This window comes from Sinohyriopsis cumingii, chromosome 7 (assembly GCF_028554795.1).
Source record: "Sinohyriopsis cumingii isolate HCF-2022 chromosome 7, ASM2855479v2, whole genome shotgun sequence".
NCBI lineage: Eukaryota > Metazoa > Mollusca > Bivalvia > Unionida > Unionidae > Sinohyriopsis > Sinohyriopsis cumingii.
In genome coordinates, this window is record NC_142967.1 from 116827298 (window position 1) to 116851656 (window position 24359).

The 24359-nt window shown below is 36.0% G+C and overlaps 1 protein-coding gene across 4 annotated transcripts in view; it reads left to right on the forward strand.

Moving 5' to 3' along the window:
- LOC149795994 (uncharacterized) overlaps window positions 1-24359 on the forward strand; it is a 202870-nt gene that overhangs the window by 3510 nt on the left and 175001 nt on the right. For all 4 annotated transcript variants that reach the window (XR_016422472.1, XR_016422473.1, XR_016422471.1 and 1 more), the window contains exon 2: window positions 6852-6881. The gene's annotated coding sequence lies outside the window, so the exon portion shown is untranslated. The remainder of the gene's footprint in view (window positions 1-6851; window positions 6882-24359) is intronic.

Consider the following 24359-nt stretch of genomic DNA (forward strand, 5'->3'; position numbering starts at 1 on the left):
ATTTTCCAGGTTGAAAGCAGTTTGCAGAGGTGATCATTCTTAAAAAATATGCTCAGGTTAAGGCACTGGTAACAGAAGACCTACAAATGCTGAGAAGGCTGCAGTGACAACAGATAGTTGGACGTCGAGGTCAGCTGAATCATACCTGACTATCACGTCAACTCACATTGATAAAAATTGGAAGCTGATAAACCATGTTCTTCAAACTCGGCCCATGTATAAAGGGCACAGAGGTGAGAGTATATGCTGTGATTCATGAGGCCCTCAAAGAATGGGAAATACAGTTTATTGCCATACCATCTATTATATCAGATAATGCATCAAACATGGACAAGGCAGGGACTCTTTTAGGATGCAACTTTCATATCAAGTGTTATGCACGTAGAGTTAATTCGGCTAAACAAAAGTGTCCAAAGATCAGCCTCATTGAAATTCCCCTCAGCAGGATTTATTAAATAATTGGGTTCTTCCACCGAAGTACAACTGCAGCAGCTAAACTGAGAAGCCAGGTTGAATTGCTGGGTCTACCAGATCATATACTTATAGCTGATGTGCCCACTAGATGGAACAGTGCTTATGACATGAATTCAAGGTTTCTTGAAATTCAGTGTGCAGTAATTGCCGTTTTGAGATTTTAACACATTATCAAATGATGACATTTGCCTGGCAGGTGAGGTAGTGGTTTGTCTAAAGCCTCTTAAATTGGTGACAACCACTCTGTGCTGAATCAGTTCCAACCATTTCTGTTATCGTGCCTCTTCATCGCAAACTTATTGACAGCATTTTCCAACATAGCGATGATGACTCTCTAGTAATAGCTCAGATAAAAAGGGCTGTGGTTGATGATCTTGAGGATAGATACACTCATCAAGAAGAAACAATTACTGTGGCCTTGGATCCACATTTTAAAGCCTTACCATTCCTGAGCGATGCACGAAGGAATGAAATCTTCAACAAAATACATCAGAAATCATTGTTAGAGTGAAGGCTGAACATGACACTGGTCACTTACCTGTGGGTGATAGTAGGCAGTCAGAACTGCCACCTTTTCCACAATGACCCAAGCAGTGTGTCTGCTAATTCTGCTGCTAAGGATGCTCAACCAGTTTGCAAGAAGCTCAAGTCAGACATTGGTCCACAAATGGAAGAAGTAGAAGAAGAGCTTAAGAACTATAGTGTTTCCGTCAATTCCCTTGAATTCAAATCCTCTTCAGTGGTTAAAAAATCACCAGCAGAGATTTCCTAGATTAGCTAAGCTTGCTAAATCCTTACTGTGCATCCCAGCAACAAGTGTCCCTTCTGAGAGGGTGTTCTCCACTGCTGGAGATGTAGTAAATACACAAATGCCCTAAAACCAAACTATGCTGATGCTCTTATCTTTAAAAATATGAAGTAAGTTCCATCATGTGATTTTCAAGGCAGTTCAGTTTGAACTACACTGGGTAAAATAACAGTGACCAATCTGGAGTTATGTGCATTTTATGTTTATCAAAAAGTAAACCACAAACTGTGAACTGTTTAGACAAAAGACTTAAATTGTAACTCTTTATTTCTGTTAGATTGCAACTACTGTACTGCATTTTATTTATTTTCTCAACTGTATTATAATTATATAATTAAATAATTTTAAGTAATTTTTTGCAGTTTGCATTCATTTTATTTCAATAAATCAACAGTAATCTTTAATTCTTTCTTAATGTTGTAATATATTGCAATATGATTTTTAATTCAATACCCACCTCTACTGTAAAGGCAAGCACTTTAGACCCCGAGGCCCTTTAGATGTGTTTGTGTCTCGCTTTATGAGCTGGGTCAGGGTTAAATTGGCCTTTTAAAATAAAATTCTGATATTTACTTTTTTACATTTTCTGATAGAGCAATGTTTTAAGACCATAACAATACAAATTTTAGCACCATACTGTGTCAATTTGTTTCCACAGGATTGAGAGGGAATATATCCCATTTTCAGAGTGCAATGTCGTGAAGTTAAGGCACTATTGCACAAAACTGCAATGGAATAATTGAATCTGTTACATAAAGAAAGCCATCTGCATTTTCTTATTAAAGTTTATATCATGGTGTGTGTAAGTGACCCACGGTCCACTTTGTAGAAACCTTACACAAAGTCCCCTCTTCTTGCAAGAGGTTTGTGGGTTGGCAGATTGTATCTTCTTTCAAGGTGTCAGCTTGATTTGGTTCTAGTTATCTAGAGGTTGACCACCCTCGATGTTATTGCCCGGTTCGAGTAAATATAAATATAAGTGGTGAAACTTATAGGTGGAATATTTAGAGATCTGAGCAGAGATATAGAAAAGACCAACACGAGCCCTCGTACATGTAAACAACAATTTAATCAATTACATAAAACAACTGTGAGAATTCATTACATCAGGAATATACTCTGCTTATAGATATAAAACTTTCACCGAATTACAAAACACAAATATATTTAAATAAAGTAGCCGATCTGTTTTACTGATAGATTTAGTTCATCATGGAATCGAGTGACAATCGAAGTCAATGCCTTGTACAATTGCATAACCTGCTTTTTGGGTTTACTCCACTTCCACTGTAGCTGTTGCTTTGACTTCCCTGTTTTTTCCTCTTTCGGTCTTCAACTCTCTGTGTAGTACGTAGATTCACAGATACCTGGATCTCAGGGTAATATGTCTCACTATACGTCTCAGAGATAATACATTACAGGATACGTCGCAGGAGTTATTTTCTCCCTTTTAAAACAAAAAAATAGAGACAACCTAAATTCTCCATTGGTTATGATAACAGGGGCAAAGCATTATATATGGGCATCACTAATTACATGGAATTGTCACAAATACCTTTGAGCTTTCAGCATTCCTTGCTTCTACCACCAAAATTGTTTGTTGGTTTTCCTCGACAACAGTCCTCTTGGACAACAGTTTTACGAGAGAATTTCTCCCATATTTATTCTCACAGTCTTCTTACACTTGTTTTCTCTTGCATAAAAGCTTATACTGATTAAAATTTTCGATGTGGCGATATTAAAACTAGGAAATTTAGTGTGGGAAACACGCCCCTTATTTAGCATAACCAATCAGAATGAAATATATCTGCTGCCTTTTTCCAGAGGCGCCAAAGTCGTGGTCAACTTGACCTTGTAGTTTGAGTAACAGTGTATTGCGATCTTTAAATTCTGACATAAAACACTTTGGAATTGAAGTTGGCTTTTTTCTCCACCAGTCTTCTTTTGGCTAAATAAACGAAGGCTTAATTAAGAATAAAATTCTCCCCTCAAAAAGACATTACTGGTCATGGCAGTATATCAATTTGATACGTACCTGTCCCCATAAAGCTAATTAATTGTTCTCTGGTCTCAGACTAATGTGTTCTTCATAGATCGCCAGAAATTTGCCCCTTCACAGTGTGAAATGATGTTTAATTATTAAATACTGAGAAATTTTAGTTATCAAGGTTCAGTATTTATGATGGAGCTTTTATTTTTGACACACATTTGTGTTATGGATGCAATATTGGAGTTCTGACATTCTTCTCTGAAATAATTTTATTTACAAATTAATGTAATCAAATATAATGGCAATACTCATATGACGATGGTCTCATTGCTATAGAATAAGATAAAGTTCCTAAATCCTTCAAGGGTCATGGACTTGTCTTGATAGCGGGGCCTGACAAATTGTGTCACATTCTTTAACAAGTGCTCTTGATGATTTCTACTCTACATCAGGTCTGGATACTTGTTGATCTTGATTGTCTGTCCCAGAACTTTTATAATAGTGACTGCGATCTCCTGATCTGAAGCTTTTTTCCCCAAAGACGACACCCTCTGTGTCAGCCACTACTCTGAAACATTGGTTTTGTCTGTACACGCCTCCACTTTACCCCACACAGAGTGCATGACTAGTTACTAATGTCACATTACGTATGAAGTTATTTTCTTTAGATGTTGAGATAAATGAAAGCAATAAACTGGTAACTTTTGTGCATAGATAAAATAATGCAAATTGTTATTCTATCCAGTAACATTTTCCATAGAGTAATTAAACAGCTTTTTTATCCTTCCTTGTGAATAATTTCAGCATCTTTATATTGGACTGTAGGCATTATGATACATTGTTGTAATGTACAAAGATGACCTAAAATTTGATTGGCCACTTAGTTGATGAGGAAACTGAAGCAAGCCATGCTGTTGTGTGATTTTTGATAACTATCGATTCAAAGTATAAAGTGCTGGGAAAGTGATTTTCATATTCATATTGTGAATGTACAGTATCTTCATATTCATATTGTGAATGTACATTATCTTCATATTCATATTGTGAATGTACAGTATCTTTATATTCATATTGTGAATGTACAGTATCTTCATATTCATATTGTGAATGTACAGTATCTTCATATTCGGTGGCCCTGAGTGGCCGAGTGGTCTACAGTGCTCACCGTTCTGTATCCCTGCCATCTCACCTCTGTCTGCGTGGGTTCGAGTCCAAGGCTCGTCTAGCGTGGGTACGTGGGAAAGCCTGCCAGTAGCTTCTCGTGGGTTGGTGGTTCTTCCCTGGGTTTTCCAGGGTTCTTCCTCCACCATTAATACTGGCTGCCATGTATAGCCTATCTTGTGCTGAAAATGGCGTTAAACCCTAGAACAACAACAACAACAAAATCTTCATATTCATGTTGCCAGTGTACAGTATCTTCATATTCATATTGCCAATGTACAGTATCTTCATATTCATATTGCCAATGTACAGTATCTTCATATTCATATTGCCAGTGTACAGTATCTTCATATTCATCATTGACGATGGTCTTATTTTTACTTTCTTTGGGTTTTATGAACACCATGCAGGAAACTTTATTTTGCCATACAGTGAAAAAAACAAGGGTCATTAGTACAAGTGTGCAGCTTATAATCAACTGGAGTTGTTTAGAACAAGGCTTTGGTCTGGAAATAAATGTGCTTGGAAAAATATTCTTACTCTGACTTGTAGGGGAAGACTAATTATATCTATCATATTAATTAGAAATATTTTTTAGTGGGTAAAAAATATCCTGATTTTAAAAAAGACCCTTCAGTTCCTAATGTTCTGGTAAGATAGCAATACTTGCTCTGTATACTTTTTATGCCTTTTATGAAATTTGCCAAGTTGAATTACAGCGAAGTTGACATTGCCTCTGAATTATCCATTACACTTGGTGGAATTTTATTGATTTATAAACCATGTATTAAAGAGATTCAAGTGGCATCTGATCTACTGTATGACACAAAGCTTTCAGGATGTTGAATATTTAATGGCACATGTAGGAATTCATTTACAAGCTGATATTGACCTGCTTTACGACCATTCACCTGCAGTATATATGTGCTTCCTGACATTGATGATAGTGGAGATTGCACTCCAGATTGAGGAATCTCCAGATTTGAGGTATTTGTCACAAGGCTGTAGGTGGCAGTAATAGGGTTGTATGGGCCTTGATTTAAACTCCAGGAACAAAGCTCTAAGGGCTGTGACTGTTAAATCAGTGTGTGGATTAACTGGGCAACAACATCTTGTGTTCTAATAATGCATTATATGATACTGTTTATTATATTGCATTATATGATACTGTTTATTATGTTGCATTATATGATACTTCTTATTATGTTGCATTATATGATACTGTTTATTATAATGCATTATATGATACTGTTTATTATAATGCATTATATGATACTGTTTATTATAATGCATTATATGATACTGTTTATTATAATGCATTATATGATACTGTTTATTATAATGCATTATATGATACTGTTTATTATATTGCATTATATGATACTGTTTATTATATTGCATTATATGATACTGTTTATCATAATTCCATCTTTTTATTACATTCTTTAGTCACTCGTGTTTTCAGTATGGGATTTAGATGCAGTAAGAAAGTGTTATATTGTGAATATGATGCTTTACAAAATGTTTTATTGTGTTTGTGTTGCTATGCAAAGTGTTACACTGTGTGTGTTGCTATACAAAGTGTTATATTGTGTGTGTTGCAATACAGTGTTATACTGTGTGTGTTGCTATACAAAGTGTTATACTGTGTGTTGCTATACAAAGTGTTATATTGTGTGTTGCAATAGTGTTATACTGTGTGTGTGTTGCTATACAAAGTGTTATACTGTGTGTATGTTGCTATAGTGTTCTATTGTGTGTGTTGCTATACAAAGTGTTATACTGTGTGTGTGTTGCTATACAAAGTGTTATATTGTGTGTTGCTATACAGTGCTATGTTGTATGTGTGTTGCTATACAAAGTGGTATACTGTGTGTGTGTTGCTATAGTGTTATATTGTGTGTGTTGCTATACAAAGTATTATATTGTGTGTGTGTTGCTATACAAGGTGTTATGCTTTGTATTGCTTCTCAGAATGTTATTTTGTATGTGTTGCTTTTCAAAATGTTTTATTGTGTATGTGTTGCCATACAAAGTGTTATACTGTGTATTGCTTTACAGAATGTTATATTGTGAGTGTTGCTATAAGTGTTATATTGTGAATGTGTTGCTTTACAAGATGTTTTATTGTGTATTTCTATACATGTTTTATTGTGTGTTGCTATAAAATGTATTGTGTATGTGTTGCTGTAGTGTTTTATTGTGTACCAGTATGTGTTGTTATGCAGTGTTTTATTGTGTTTGTTGTTATACAAAGTGTTATATTGTGTATGTGTTGCTATGCAGTGTTTTATTGTGTATGTGTTGCTATACAAAATGTTTTATTATGGATGTGTTATACAAAGTGTTTTATTGTGTTGCTATGCCAAGTAAATCTTTAATCGATTAACTTTGTTTTATGCATTTTTCTCTTTTCAGGCTAACAATGTGATGGTGCTTCAGAGGATGGTGAGTGTGTGTCTTGTTATAATTTTGTATTTGACATTGAATCATATAAAGACATGCTTAGGATTTTGTATTTGACATTGACTCATGTAAAGACATATTTAGAATTCTGTATTTGACTGACTTATGTAAAGATGCATTTAGAATTCTGTATTTGACATTGACTTGTGTAAAGATGTGTTTAGAATTCTGTATTTGACATTGACTTGTGTAAAGACACATTTAGGATTCAGTATTTGACATTGACTCATGTAAAGATGCATTTAGAATTCTGCATTTGACATTGACTTGTGTAAAGATGTATTTAGAATTAGAATTTATATATTTGACATTGACTCGTGTAAAGACACATTTAGGATTCTGTATTAACATTGATTTGTGTTAAGACACATTTAGAAAACTATTTGACATTGATTCATGTAAAGACACATTTAGAATTCTGTATTTGACATTGACTTACGTAAAGACACATTTAGACTTATGTATTTGACATTGACGGTCAATGGTGAAATCCAAGATTGTCTGAATGCAAAATTGCACTGTGAGTAGGGTTGATGTCCAGACGTCAAGATTGGCAAACAATTATTGCATTTTCTCCATTATATCACAAATTGAACGAAGTGTGTCGAGCTGTTTTGAAAATTGAACTATTCTTGATTACGACTGGCCTAAGTTGGAAATTAGCAGACGCAATTAGGATAAACTAGCAGTGTTGGAACTGCCGAGGGGTGTGGACCGGTGTCTTCCCTTGTGTTACATTATTGCAGGTTAGAACCCCCATCCCTTGATTTTCTTTGTAATGAGCCCCTGTGCTCCCAATTGGTTGAAAAGATTTATTTGGCATTTTGTATTGGCTTATATGTAATGTGTTGGGCTATAATATTGCTTGAGGAGACTGTTAAAAGTATGAATTTAAAAGAAAAATGAACTAATAAAATTATTCTTTGAATGGACACTGCATGTGTTTGTTAATTGTGCATGTTGGTGTATTTGTATGTTTAGAGAAAGAGAGAGAGAGAGAGTATGTTGTACAAGTTGCAATATCCTATTTCAAGCCGAAAAAGTATGAGTCGTATCAAAATTTGTCAATACATTTTTGACCCCCAGTTTTGACACCAAGGTTTTTTTTGTACCCTCAGTTTACACCCCTGGGGATACACTGCATCTGTGGTATTTAGTGTGACCCGGCTGTGCAGGGGAAAACTGATTTCCTTTGTGGAGACCTCACAATCACATAAAGGAGCTAACCCTTCTGGCATGGACATACAGTTGATAGGGAAATGGTTTTTGGCTTGGTATGCACTTATTATACTTGTATTTTGTTTGTATTATTTGTCTTGTCATCACTTACCATTTGCATCAGGTGGTTATTTAGTTGGTTTACACCAGAGAAAATGGCAAACCACAGACTTTGAATGGGCAGCTTGTTTACCCTACAAATTCTGACATTAGAATTTAACTTGTAATATCATTATCAGCATTTTTGATCTTAATAGTTTTGTTGTTTAATTCTTTCTAAAAACATTAAAGGTGCTGATCCGTGTGGCCAGTTAAAAACATGGCAAGCTTTTCAAAATAAAATCCGTAGGTACAAAAATGATCTTAAGTCTAGACTTTAATTTATTACTTGCGAAAGTTTTCCACCCAAAAATATAGAACAGGCATCTTTATGCATTGGCAAAGATACTTAAGCCATACAAAATTTGTAGAATTTGTAACTTGTATGCGATATATGTATATGATGGTTTTTAAGAAGGCAAAATATAAATCCCAAGTATTAGAACAAAAATGTTTAGTTTTAAGATAAACTCGTCAAGAGCATATGTCATGGCCTTTTGTCTATCGTCATTTATACAAATTTGTCAATACTCCTCCAAAAACCATTGGGAGAATTGGCACCAGACTTTACAGACACATCCATCCAATGGTCTAGTTGGTCACAAATGAAAATACCCTGACAACAAATAAGGCCATAATGGCAGTTATTCAGTATTTTTATCATGCTACTGAACTAATGATACTTGCAAAAGTCATCACTTACCATTTGCACTGATATCAAAGTTCAGGGAGGATAACAGGTTTTTTCACTAAACCAGTGATGATAATGTGTGTTTTAAAGTTGAAATCGATTTTTCTCTTGCCCTGAATCTGATTTTCCTCTAAATGATTCATTTGTTCTATCATCTCTTATCCAGTACTTAAATAATGATCTGTTCAGCCCCATTACACATTATTTTCATTGTATAAAGAGAATCCTTGTAATAGTATTCTCTCCATGTTATTTAACAGATGATCATTTGTGAAGAGAATTCTGATTGGTCAAAAGTTTCTACTTTTGTCCGTTGAATGTTTGCAAAACAGAAATGGATGGAAATATGAATGCTTGCCAAACATGCTGTCTCAAAGTATCAATAGAGACCTAACACAAAGTTTTGAACGAAGGTTTGAAAAATTGAAATGGGAATAACTTGAATGCAGAGTTGATGGGATTGTAGCAGTTTGTAAGAAAACTGAATAATAGAGGGCTAGTATTTTGCAATCGTGCAAAATAAATTGTCAGACATGTTATAATTGAAAACAAATTTGACCGTATGATTTTAAAATTTAGATGATTCCAAACCGGTTCCCTTCCAGAATATAAGGAGGGAAGGTATATAGATTGAGGATGGGGAAGTGATGATATTACTTGAAGATACCCTTGTCTCTCAAAGATGGTTAGTTATGTCTTTAATGAGTTGTTTTCATGGCCCCAAGTAGAGTCACCCTTCTTTGTCATGAAAGATATTTCTTGATTTCAAAATTCAGGGAGGATAACAGTGTTTTATCTACGAATGGCTTCATATAAGTCATTTGACTCATTGATGCAAAAACAGTGAGTCAGAATTCAAACCTATGAGTCATATTCAAGCTGATGATCAGTTTTCAGTAGTTTTTAAAATATATTGTTTAAATACACAACAAAAATATTAGTTATATAATGTGGCTAAAGCCAATAAGGCAATTCCCTTGCCTGAAGCATCTGAACCATTATATATTAGTTAAAAATCTTTTTGAAGGTTTCATGACATCAGACATAATCTGAGGTATTTATTGTTGGCTATGTCGGTGATTTCATCTGCCGCTTCTGTCACAAATGACGAATTTTGCATGTCACGTATAAGACTATCCTCAGCAACATTTGATAACTCTGAAAAAGTAGTAGCTGAGTCATACTGATTGGCAGAATTCTTCAAAATGCCAATGACATCAGTGTATTCAGCCACTAAGTCATGTATTAAATTAAGAAGAGATTTGTATTTTAAAACAAGGGATGTCTTCTGTGCTCAGCCAATGTACACACTTAAGTAGCACATTCACTGCTGTGTCTTGTTTGGAAGAATGTTTTGCAACCCTGCATTCAAATCTGCCTGGTGTTGTGGACCTTCAATTAGCAGTAAGGTCTCACTGGACAGTTTATCTGGTGAATTTTCATCCGACGATGACCAATTACAGAAAAATGAGAATAATTTTACTGAAGATACAAATAAAAACAAACTAATGATTTTTGTAGAAAGCATACATATGAGATTTTGACTGCAGTAATCAGGTTAATTCCTGATGCAACTGGTGGTTTTTATACTGAACCAACACTGCCACCAACCCCTAAATTTTACATTCATTTTTGACAAGAAATAGCCGTTTTGAATATTTTTCTGTGACAAGGCAGCTAAAAGAATCAGTATGTGCCTTATGCATGAATAAAGTTCACTAGTACTATAACAAAGTAGCATACTTTTCATCACCCCTCAACCATCTAGATTTTTACATATTTACCTCTGTAGCAGACACTCATAAATATGTAAGCCAAGTCGACAGCTCATTTGCAGCCCAAGTTACGCATTTGATCTCCAATGCAAATCTAAGTGTGACAGGCAGTCACCAACAAGCCAACCTATTTCCAAGCCTAACTCAAAGTAAATCTGAACCACATTATAGATTTAGCTTATGTGTGAATTTATAAATGCTAGGCTTGTGATAATTAGGTTCATGCCTTCTACCTTAAAAATTATGGTGTGTCAAAACTATCCAGTGAGACCTAAGTGTTCTGGCAGCCCAGCATGCCTTGCCAGCATATTGTTCTGAAAGTTATTGTTTTTTGCACATTTGATCTGATTATGGTGTATTTTTAGCCTCTGTACATATATGGCAAAATATTATGGCGTCCTAACTGTCACAGTCTTCGCTCGACTTCTTTTTGAAAATGTAGCCAGCTGTGTTTTCAACCATTGCTGCACAAACTGTTTTATCTTACGAGTAACTGTTACCTCTTCTTTGGATGATGAAGGCTCCACCAGTTTGATAACAGTACTATTATCATTGGTCGGTTATAAATGCGGACCAAGAGATAATTTTGTTTGTTTCAGATCTATTTTTTTAATTTTTTATCTTCGACACCATTTTTGAATTGAACACTGACAGTATATTGGAATAATGCAGGGCATAAAATTGAGCAAATGGAAATTGTTGCTTCATTGCATGACAAAGGTGCCTACAGTAATGGTTTATTGTTAGAATCACTTTAAAATCACGTGTTTGTTTTTCACCTCTTTCTTGGGTATGGTGATTATGCGGTTCTAACGTACTGTTGCTACAAATGATGTGACAGTAACAGGTCACACAATGTCAGCCCCAGACTCCACACTCGGTTTTAACCCTATGTGTTATAAGATTAGTGTAAGACACTGATGTGCGCATGTTTTCCGTTTGGGCGAGTTGTAATCTAGTCATTATAGTAGTTAGACTAAACCTTAATTTTGTTTTAATCATCAAAACATAACACTGGGGGAGGGCATCAATTTACATACCGGCAACGATTTTTAGACCGAACCTTTGCTTTTTGCTAATGAGTAAAATGTAACATTGGGATGTGTCAATTTACATACCGACGAATATTTTTATGCATCTTGTGGAAAAGTCTGCATATTTGATGCATGATGCATGGGTAGATAAAACACTGGGATAAGCATAGAAATCTACAGCTTGGTAAAAAACACACTGGGATAAGCATAGAAATCTACAGCTTGGTACAAAACACACTGGGATAAGCATAGAAATCTACAGCTTGGTACAAAACACACTGGGATAAGCATAGAAATCTACAGCTTGGTACAAAACACAATGGGATAAGCATAGAAATCTACAGCTTGGTACAAAACATTAAATATTGTCAGAAGGCATCAGGAAAAGTGTGATATAGTATTTTTAAAAAGATATCTTACACAAGAGGGCAGTTGCAACCATGCAAATATGTGCACTGACTGTCAACAATACAAGAAGGGGCTTGCCAACAATTAGTGCATACAAAAAGGAAAGCAAATGAAATCCTTTTTCAAGGCTGCAAAATTTGCAATACTGGCACATCACTATCAATAGGTTGTGTCCAGTGGGGGGAAAAAGCTGTGAATTTATGTGAATATTTTATATAATTAATGTATATATTTAAAATTTTTATCATGAAAGACAAAAAAAATATTTGTCATGAGAAGTGACAAGTGGGGTATAAATTTAAGATGTGCTGCAAAAATTAACAATTTATTGTGACTGAATTATTACACTGGCGTGCATATGTAATAACTCAGGCACTAATATTATTAAAGAATTTGAGTTGACAGTGCATATTAGAAACTTCAAGTACATGTATTGTTTAAAGTTGGATAAGTTTATTATTTTTCAAATAATTCGTTTTGTTGGAATGAAGCAAGAACTTTGCAAAATATAGTTAAAATAAAGGCCATTAGGAAAAGTCTGGTATACTCTCAGAACCTAAATGCATTTTTGGTCAGGGACCTTAGGCCTTAAAGTCTCTATTGAGGTGGGACCTACCTAGACTCCCCTAATATTTTCAGGTGTTTTTTTTTTTACATCATTTGTTTTAAATTAAAGAACCAAAATCATTTCTGCTAAATGGCTTATGTTCAGTTGGCCCAAATGAAAATGGTACTGATCTGACAACCAATAGTGCAGCCATGGTGGCCAATTTGAAAATATTATCACTAATTCTCCTCAACAGAGTTTTGTATGGACATGGGGATGAATCAAAAATACTTGTTTTAGTTGTGCTATTGTAACATAAATTATTGCTTCCATGACAACCATTTAGAAAATTTTGTTATCACTAGTCATACTGAATGGTTTGTCTTATTAACATTGGGTTTTCACTAAAAGACTTCATTGGATGTTTGGTTGGTTCTGAATGAAAATTGCACCAATATGGCCACCACACCAGCCATCTTGAAAATCTTGTGACTGGATAGGCATGCAAACATGGTGTTTTCACCAAAAGACTTAATAGTATGTGTAGTGGTCCTGAATAAAAATCCTGCAGATTCTTGTTTAACAAATTGCAACTAAGTTTACAACACTGTAAAATATTTATTTCAATTGTTGCATTGACCCAGCATTGTGCTTTTAAACTTGAGCCTCCTTCCGCAGAAGATAATGAAACAAAATCAGCATTGTTGTCATTGTTGCTCTTGTTATTATCTTTCTTGCAACTGCAACAGTGATCCCATAATCAGTCTTCAAAAACATTTTATTACTAAAAATTGTAATTGTAGTGGTCTACTTCACAACACTAAAAAGTTTGTTGTATTGATGCATTGACTTGAGTCTTGTAATTTTCATCTACAGCTGGATCCTTCAGAAGGTAGTGAATAGGTTGCTCACTGTAATTGTGCTTTTCAGGGGAACCACAAATATGTACTATATGATAAGCAAGGTTGCCTGTTTAGTAAGGTAGGCTTAATACAAAATGTATATTCATCCCAACTATACCCATGTTGTATAAGGGAATGTGCTATATATAGTACTTATTCCCCCCCCCAATAACAACCCCCACCCCATTTTGTATTGTTACAACCAATGACTCATATTCAAAAACATTTATATTAGGAGGCAGGTTGAACTAATTGGATGGCCATGGATTGAAACCTAATAACATTCACATGATGGATTCCCTCACCTCTAATTGCAAGAGAATCCCTCACTTGACAATTACTTGTGCCCTTTTTCCATTATCCAAATGAATTAGAATCTCTCAGTTGCAAGATATCAAGGGCAAAGAGAAGGAGGGGTCAAACTTGGGTGATATATGGGAATCCACTACAGTAATGACAGACAGCTAATCATGTGTGCAGTGGGAATATTGATTTTAGGGAAATGGTTATGGCTTTAGTCTGATGGGAATAAAGAAAACACAATTTCTGTGAATATTTTACAACAATAATAATTTTTTTTGCTTGAAGAATTTTTGTTACAGCTTGTGTATTACTACGTGTGTGTTTTATGTTGCATGTTTACCCATATCATAAGCAGTCCTGAAGAGACAGTTCTGTATCAGTAATAGCCTGATAATTCAGATCTTTATCACAGGGTGCTATTTCCATACCTATCGTCATTTCATATTCTGGATGTAGTTTAACAATATTGGAATCCTTTTATCACATATGAGTTTGATTGACTTTTAATACTTAAAAAATTATTTGAAATTTGTATATTATTTGTAATATGTTTGTGGTGGTTCAGTAAGCAGTAGTTTTTACTTTTGTTGTCATCAGACATTTAGCCAGTTTATCATCACACCCTTGCATCATTACTGGACTCGATTTGTAATGCTTCAGGTGACCTTTCAAACCTTGCAAAATTACATAACTACTGATTGATAGCCATTAACCCCCTCCCCCCCCAATGGGAGGGGATTACACTCTTTTTGATGTGCCTTTATACACAGATTTGCTCTATCTAGATCTGCATGCCTCAGTCTCCAGAACATTGGCAAGTATGTGTTGTGGGTTTGAGGAAACCTTTATTTGAGATGTGTTCATTGACCTTGTATCATACTGAATTCAGATGTGGGGATTGGACATTGGACATCAAAGATGCCATCTGTTGTGGAACCTGTGTTAAGGATGGATAGCACAATTGACTACACATCTTCGTACAAAGAGACACAGTTTACATTGTTGTAATTAATAAATGTCAAATTACTGATTAACTCTTCTTTAATACCATTATGGGACACTGTAACCTTTAGCCTAACAAACTGGCACTACATTTTGCCCCCAAAAATGTTTCTTTAAAATGACACTGCAGTGTTTATGTGTGACCATGTGTTTTAATCCATCTTCAGAAAGTTACAGTTCAGTAGAATATTTCTTATTTCTAAGAATGCCACTCATTCCAGTTAAATCATGTGAAATGAGAACTTTATTCTCTGACATGTTTGTTTTATATTTTTTTTATTTCTATGAATGTTTTTCATTCTGGTTTAAGCCATGTCCCAATGAGAACTTTATTCTGTGAAATAAGAATGAATCATTCCAGTTTAAAACATGTGCCAAAGAGAATTTCATTTTGATTAATCTCAAACATAATTCTGAGATCAAATCAAATGTTGTAATGAGATGCATGTGAGCAAAGTCTGAAAGTTCTATCCATTGCATGAATGCATTTGCTTCAGGTTTAGAGCAGTGCATTGCTTGCTTGGTCACATTACAATACTTGTTGATGCTTTGTAGCGTTTAATATAGGCTTCATTTTTGCAGCATTGGCACTAAAAGTAACTTAAATCTACAAAATGCATCCAAATGCTGCAGATTTTACATCTGTGCCTATCATATCACTGGCTGTGAATTCGTCACTTGACTGGTATTGTGCATTATGTAGATTCAAGAGTTGGACATGGGTATGTGAGAAAGCTTGCCAGTAGCTTCTCATGGGTTGGTGGTTCTTTCCGGGTTCTTCCTCCACCATTAATACTGGCCGCCATGTATAACCTATCGTGTGCTGAAAAATGGCATTAAACCCTACAACAGCAACAAGAGTTGGACAGAGATAATCACTTCTGAAGCAGATTTTTAAAAATGAAACCAATGAAGCTTGGGTGTATATCAGTTTATTATTGTTTGTCTCTCTTGATAGAAACAAGTTTTTATTATTATTTTTTGTCTTGTATGCCCTGTCATAGTATATATATATATGTGTGTGTGCGTGTGTGCATATGTATGTATGCATGAATGCATGTAGGTATGCATGTGTATATATGTATGTATGTATGTATGTGCTTTACTAGCATGTCAGCACAATTCTGGCCATGCAATTTAAGCTTAAGTTTTAAAATTGTATTGATAAAAAAATTGCAAAAAAGGTTTGATAATTGTCAAGATCACTTTAGTCTAAAGTTATATTTTTTGCATGATGATTAATGCTTATGATCGTTACTAGAACCTCACACTACTAAAAGCTTTAGAGGCAAGCTATGTAATTGTTGATTACATTCTGGTTTCATTTATGGACATGTGCCCCTTACATAGAAGGGATATGTTGGTAAACTTAAGAAAAGTGGTGTTAGAAATGTCCATTATGAGCAAACATCCTTTGTATTGAGTTGTCAGGTTTCACTTTGCTTCCATTATAACCATTTGTCATGAATAATTCCTGGTTAAAATTTAAACTCTCCAAATTTGTGGGGAAAATTTGTTCCATTGAAAGAAACACTTTTCATTTAGGAAGAAAGGTAAAGGCATAAAATGTATTGTAATTGGTGACAGCTTTACCACACAGCTGCTTTGAAGTGAATTACACAGGCTGTAGTCAGCTGCCGTTATAACAAAACTTTGCCATGAACCTCGATTGATGCTTTTTTATTAAACATTCAGCTTCATCATTTCTTAAATTAACAATAGAATGGTGGGATAGCATATAGATGTATATAGTAAGGTTTCTTTCTGGTAACAACTTCTTTATACATGTATATGGATGATTTTTATATCCAGTGTGACATTGGTAGGAAAAGCCAAATTTATGAAATCTCGTTGTACTCATTCAAAACATACTGGATTGCTAGGAAAAGCCAAACATGAAAACTGTTATAATGGATTGTATCATTGTGGACTGTTGGTATATCAGAACATTCAAGACTATTGAAATTCATTCAGAACATAGTATACTTTTGGATTTGCGATAGGACATTTAGGATTATTTGGGATTTAATTCACAACAGTTCAAGTCAGTTTTAAATTTTCACTTTGTAACTTGGAGAAATAAATTGTTTGTTGAACTTTACTCAGATTGTTGGTTTCACTACCATTCTGTGACTTAGTTTAACTCATTAACCCCTGGAGGTTTTTGTCATTTTCGCTTCAAATACGAGTATGAAACACATTTTGTGGGCTATTTCTGAATACATCCTAATATACTGAATTCTCAGTGATTTCCCATTAACCTAATGCCTAGTTTTGTTAGAAACATCGTTTTTCATTGGATATTCACTTGCGCATGAGCAGAAGGGTAAAGGTTGGCATTCTCTTTTTTTAAATTTATTTGCTTAATGGACCCAACATTTTTGTATCAAGACCACTCTTTATTCCAAATGCTCATCTTATCCTACTTTTTGCAAAGGTTCATCTGTCTGTGTGTCCTTCAGACCAGTCTGCCTTAGAGCTGAGGCCAAAAAGTCTGAAATCCAGACACAAATTCGGAACCCAACCAAGGGCAAATTTTAGGTGGAAAAAATTGGGTTTAAAAAAATGAGGTTTTTCCCTCTGTAGTTTGTAGTGCAACTAGAACTTCCAGATTATTTGGTATCATTGTAGAGGTACATCTGTCTACCTTTATATAATACCAACCACTTTAGTGTATCGCACATGACCTTGACACTGCAGAGCTCAGCAGTAGGCTACTTCCTCCTGCCACGTAAATGCAGCACCAGGGGTTAATGAGTTAAGACACTAGAGTCATAACGAGGCACATTGACAGTGGTAGGTATGCATATTGACATTGGTTGGCCTGCATGGTGTCGTAGGTGTTCATGTAAGTATGTGTAGTTGTCAACTGCAAGCTTGATGTGCTAATCAAGTAAGGGTTGAATTTTAAATCTCTATAAAAAAAACGACATTGTTTTGATTGTTGTGCTTGTTTTAAAATGTTGGTAAATGTTGCAGTTCCACATGTTTCTTGTTACTACAGTGTACATCTAAACTATGTGGATCATTGCCATTAAACTTTATATACAAATTTATCCCAATGTCCACTTAGTTTGAATGAAAATGGTACCACTTGATCATCCAATATGAATACCACAGCAGCCAGTTTGAAACTCTTGTCATAGCTACTTCACCAGAATGGTTCGTCATATAAACATGGAGTTTCATAAAAAGACCTCTTATGATGTATTCAGTAGTTGATCCTGGATGAAAGTAATGCTGTTCTGACATCTAATATGTTACCATCACTGTGGCAGCCATCTTGAAAATGTTTACACCTCGATGGATGGTCATATTGACTTGTTTTTCACCAAAAGGCTTCTAAGGCTGTATAGGTGGTCCTAAGTGAAAATGGTGTCAATATGACATCCATTTGACCACATAATGCTGAGTTTGAGTTTTTTTTTTAATACTACGTGAGAATATCAGATATGGTTTCATTAATCGGCAGCTAAAAAGAAGAAATGGTTTTTATCATGGATTCCCAGAAATGGTTTTTATCATGGATTCCCAGAAATAGGTTTAGAGCCCTAGTTTTCTCAAGGGACTCTTGTTTATTGATAGTTACATTTGAGGAAGTGATGAGATACTAATTGCAACCAATTCACCTGTGTCATTTGCACTATGCATGAGTTGCATGTATTATTGGTTCTCTTAGCAGTGAGTCACCCACACATCACTGTTATTGACCCATAATAGCATTGCTTTGTCTCATCTGCCTTATGGTGCAGGAAACAGGTACTAGTAGCTACACCGATACAGCAGTGTGCTTTGGTCTTTTGACTAACTTCTGAGCTGGCATAGAATGCATGATGTATGTTGTGATTGGGACTTTTTGTTGCACTGCAGTTATCGGAACCTTGCTTCAAATTGAGTTAAAATTCACAGAAATGTTTAGCTTTACATCACTGTGTTAGATTTAGCATAAATTTTTTGTGTGTAAAAGGTATTGATGTTATTAATGCAGTCAATTAACAGACCTAACAATGAACATGAAGATACGCTATTGTCAGACAAAAGTAGCACATTTACAGTACAGAGTTTATATGTCTGTCTTCACATTCAAGAACATCATGGTGAACATTCGTTACAATTTCTGTGACAATTCTGTTTGAATAATAAATATGAATTTCCCCATTTATATATCATGATATAGAATGGGCCTTTGTTGTTTGTTTCACGGGGAAACCTTAAAGTGCCAACAAATTGTCTACGGATTAGGATGACGGCATACAAGTAATTGTGGTCAGTAAAAGAACAAAAATGGGATTGGGATCAGAACCAGAAGTGTCGCAGATGGTACAGGAGTGGTCATTCTTCTTTTAGACCTCTGAGTCACGTGCATGCCTTGACCGCACCGGTGGTCTAGTGGAAGTTAATGTTTTAGGATGTATTCAGAAATAGCTTTCAGAATGTGCCTCCTGCTTGACTTTCAGACGAAATTGACAAAAACCTCCAGGAGTTAATGTGTTAATGGGTGCATTTTGATGCATTACCAAATTTGAATATTCCTTGCATATTTAATCACTTGTGCATCGACATTACACATAAATTACAAAGTTAGCCGTTCCTTGAAGATTTATACAAAAATTCAAAAAGCCTTGATAACACATTAACCCCTGGTGATGAGTTTACATGGCAGGAGGTAGTAGCCTATTGCTGTGCTCTGTAGCATCAAGGTCATGTATGATACACTAAAGTGGGTGGTATTATAGAAAGGTAGCAAGATGTGGCTCTACAATGATGCCAAATGATCTGGAATTTCTTGTTGCACTACAAAAGACAGTAGGAAAAAACTCATTTTTGGGACCCAGTTTTTTTCTACCCAAAATTCCCCCGTGGTCGGAATCCGATTTTGTGTCTGGATTTTAGACTTTTTGGTCTCAGATTTAAGGCAGACCAGTATGAACTGCAAACAGACAGATGAATCTCTGCAAAAAGTAGGATAAGATGGGCATTTGGAATAAAGAGTTGTCTCAATACAAAAATAATGGGTCTGTTAAGTAACAACAAAAAATCCAACTTTTACCCTTCTGTTCATGCGTGAGCCAAATAGCCAATGAAAAACTATTTTTCTAACACAACTAGGCATTAGGTTATTGGAAGATAACCTGAAGTTGATGTATTAGTATGTATTCAGAAATAGCTTTCAAAATTTGCTTCCTACTCGAATTTCAGACGAAAATGACAGAAACCTCCTGGGGTTAATGTGTTAATTAAAGGAACATAAATAAGAAAATAACATTTATTGCAAGTAGCTCCCTCTTTAAAAATATGCAAGTCAAGTACTTTCAGCAAGTCTTAGGGGTACCAGCACTGGTAAGGCTAATACTGCTAGGTGATCTCTCTGCATGTATGCTGTAGGGGAATGCTAGCCTTTTGGCTCAGGGGTTAATGAGTTAAAATCAGATCTCCACTGTCCACCACTTATGGGTCATGTTCTGGTGAGCAATAGAAAAAGGAACTCTGATATGTTTGAAAGTGAATCAATCATCAAACAGGGTTAGCTGTAGGGGCCATAGCTCATGGACTGGTTGCAGCTGATGGACTGGTTGTAGTTCATGGACTAGTTGTAGTTCATGGACTGGTTTTACTTCATGGACTGGTTGTAGCTCATCGACCGGTCAAGATGTCATTACTGAAAGTAAAAAACTTTAGCTTTGGAACTTGAAAAAACAACCAAAAATTTGACCAAATTTGACATAAAGCATCTTGGCAGAGCGGCAAATGATGCTCATGTTCTATCAGACATCAAATGCTAGGTTATTGATCTACTGTTGCAATAAAATATGCACTTTAAGGATAAGTACCCTCAGGATTCAGATAAAAAGAAGCAGTGAACATATGTAAAACATTATAGATGAGGACATAACATTGTTTTCAAGAGTAGTGGTACTGAATTAAAAAAAATCATACAATTGGTTGTTTCTATAAACGTTGACTAAGAGGCTTTTTTTAAAGCTTGGCACATGTTGGCTGACTTTGTATGGGGTTTTATAGAATTACATAGATTGGCAGACTTTATATGTGGGGTCCCAAGTGGCCGAGTGATCTAAAGCACTCTCCGTTATGGATCACTGCCATCTCACCTATGTCAGCACCGGTTCAAGTCTCGGATTCATCCGATGTGGGTATGTGAGAAAGCTTCCTAGTAACTTCTCGTGGGTCGGTGGTTCTTTCCAGGGTTTAACCGGGTTCTTCTTTCACCATTAATACTGGCCGCCATGTATAGCCTATCGTGTGCTGAAAAATGGCGTTAGACCCAACAACAACAACAACAACAACAACAACAGACTTTATATAGGGTTGTATGGAATCCCATAGTTTGGCTGATTTTATATAGGGTTGTATGGAATTACATAGATTGGCTGACTTTATATAGGGTTATATGGAATTGCATTGTTTGGCTGATTTTATATAGGGTTGGATGGAATTACGTAGTTTGGCTGACTATATAGGGTTGTATGGAATTACATATTTTGGCTGACTTTATATAGGGTTTGATGGAATTACATAGTTTGGCTGATTTTATATAGGGTTGTATAATTACCTAGTTTGGCTGATTTTATATAAGGTTGTATGGAATTACATAGTTTGGCTGACTTTATGTTGGAGTGTATGGAATTAAATAGTTTGGCTGACTTTGTATTGGGTTTTATGGAATTACATAGTTTGGCTTACTTTATGTAGGGTTAAATGGAATTACATAGTTTGGCTGATTTTATATAGGGTTGTATGGAATTGAATTGCTCCCATTCTAGCATTGAAGTCTTGTAGTAGGTAGAGGCCTTCATTGCTGGGGAGACTGTATATTGCCTGATCCAGAGTCTCATAGAACTTGTCTTTCTCCTCGTGGGTGGGGCAGACAGTTGGGGCATAGATGCTGAAGATGTTGGCTGGGCCTGAGGCTGTTGACAGCCAGAGGGCAAGGATTCTCTCAGTGCCTGATGATGGCCCCTACAGCTAACCCTGTTTGATGATTGATTCACTAGCTCTTTACAGCAAAGCTGACACCATGCTGCCTAGGTTCATCTGGGGGCTTCCCTTGCCAAAGGAAGGTTTAGTTGGCTTCCCTGATGGTGCCACTGTTGGCCAGTCCGGTCTCCTCGATGCAGGCAATGCTGGCATTCAGTCTGAAGAGTTCTCTTTCAATGATGGCAGTCTTCCATGCATCATCAATCTTCTGCAGGTCAACGGTGAATCCAGGACACATGGTCCTCATATGTTCCAGCTTGCGAAACGAAGAGCTCGAGTCTTCTTATTTATTCATTGAGTCTTGCCTGGTGCTGAGTTTGTAGCCCACTTGTTGAGATGGTTCTGTAAGCTCCATGTACCCAGTGAAGCAGGCAGGCCATGGTGGGGCAGCACTTTACTAACTGGATGCTGCCCAGCTTGAGGCTGAGGCAGTATCTGTCCAGTGAGACATGGTGATCTCTCCCACTGTTGGAAGCAACCCCTGGCGTCAGGCTCAACACCAATCAAGCTTTGACTTAGAACCAGTAAACTGCTACTTCCCATGTTGTGCTGATGACTTAAGATGATGCTGGAGTGTCCTCTCCAGTAGAGCTATGAAGCCTGGGCAAGGTGGTATGGAGAATCAGTTGTTGCCCATGCAGCAGATGCCCCCTCTCCATGCAGCTGGTGGACACAAGGGAACAACGAATGCCGATACAGCTTGGCACCAGTGGTGTTTCAGGAGTTGCCGGAATGATGTTGAAGTCAATGTCAGACTGTCTTTGGGACTCTGTCTTTGGATATTCTGTTGGGTTTACTCCCTTAGCCTTTTTTGTGAGTGGGTATAGCCACAAGGCAGCGGAGGTTTGGAATCAGTTTTCCATCCAAGGTTTATAAGTTCCATCTACTCGAAGTGACTGGTCCACAGGACTTCAAAGCTAAGCCCGTACCTGCTAACTCATATGATTTTGCTGTAATAAGTCTTACGAAAATTACCCTTAAAATACAGACTTAGGCATAAAAGCAAGAACTACAGTAAAATATTCATTGCCGAAGAATCCAGAAATTTTGTCATCCATGGTTGATTTGGATCCGATTTTCATATTAGAAGTATTGAAATTGGTTAGGGAACCAGACTATATATCAGCACATCAGATGCTTTAATCTGCACCTATTTGTTCTTACTAAGCATCTGCATGATCAAACTGTTGATCATATTATTTTTTTTAAAAATGGCATTCAGCAAGCAATATATGTTTAAGATGAAAGGGAAAATAATCCTCTTGAAAAGTGTTAATAATCAACACAGGAAACATAAAAAGGAATATTCAGATTCTTGTGAATAAAAGCTGGAAGGGACACAGTTATGTTTATTGGACATCACTTGCCAATTTGAGAATGACTCATGGTGGGAAATATGCTTTCCGTCATGTGAAATGGAAAAAGATTTTCCATGAATTACATCAAGTTGAAAGACAGCAACAAGCAATTGAGCTGCTTTGGGTTTGGAATAATAAAGTTGATGCGTACTTTACAAACTTTTCAGTTGAACATAATGTTTATGATCACTGCTCGTTTGGAATACCAAACTTTTAATTAATTTTTTCAGCTTTACAATAGCAGTTTATGATATTTTGTTACATCTTACTGAAAGCTGGTAAAACTTGTAGAAAAAATCAACTGCCTTACTGAGATGGACTCATCAGGGTTGGCAGGTCTGTAAGCCACTTGTGAAGGACAGGAGCTGGATTTTAGTTGATAGAGGTGATCTGAGACGCAAGCCTTATGGGGCAGTTCTGGAGGAGTGGGGTGCTTGTCTCCCACTCCCTCCCCAGCAATGTCGACCTTGGACCATAATGGCATTTGTGCAAATCTATTATTGACATAAAAATGACATAGTTTATATACTCACTTATAAGTTGAGTCAGATTTCAGACAGTAAAAATCCTGATCTGAAGTTGCTTATGTGTCTGCAGATCAGGGTCTTTACTGTTTGTTCTTATGATTACTCTTAACACATTTCACAGACCAAGATTTGCCAGTGCATTATGCGATGGCAGAGCTGGGTCTGTTCATTATGCGATGGCAGATCTGGGTCTATGCATTTTGCATTTATACTTGTCTTATGAGTACATACGGTAAGCCCCAGATTTAAGTTTTGTTGAAAATACTGCCTTTTTTATTGATGAAGTACTTATTTTATGACGTTGAATTCTGTACCTTACAGTGATATTTTTTGGAGGGATTACAGGTATCATAAGTAGGCAGCATGGGTGGTGGAGGAGTTATTAGTAACAATGGTGAATGGTTCCCTTTGTCTCTCAAGCTAGAACACTTATGCATATTTTGATCAAATGTTGAGTTAGAAGTCTATTTTTTGATGACTTTGGATCAGGGCATTAACATGGAGCATAGATTGCACTAAATTGCATTTTTTATGCATCTCTTTGATTACTTTGATCACCAGCTTTTGCTTTGATCTCAGTTTGAATGCATGCAAAAGTGA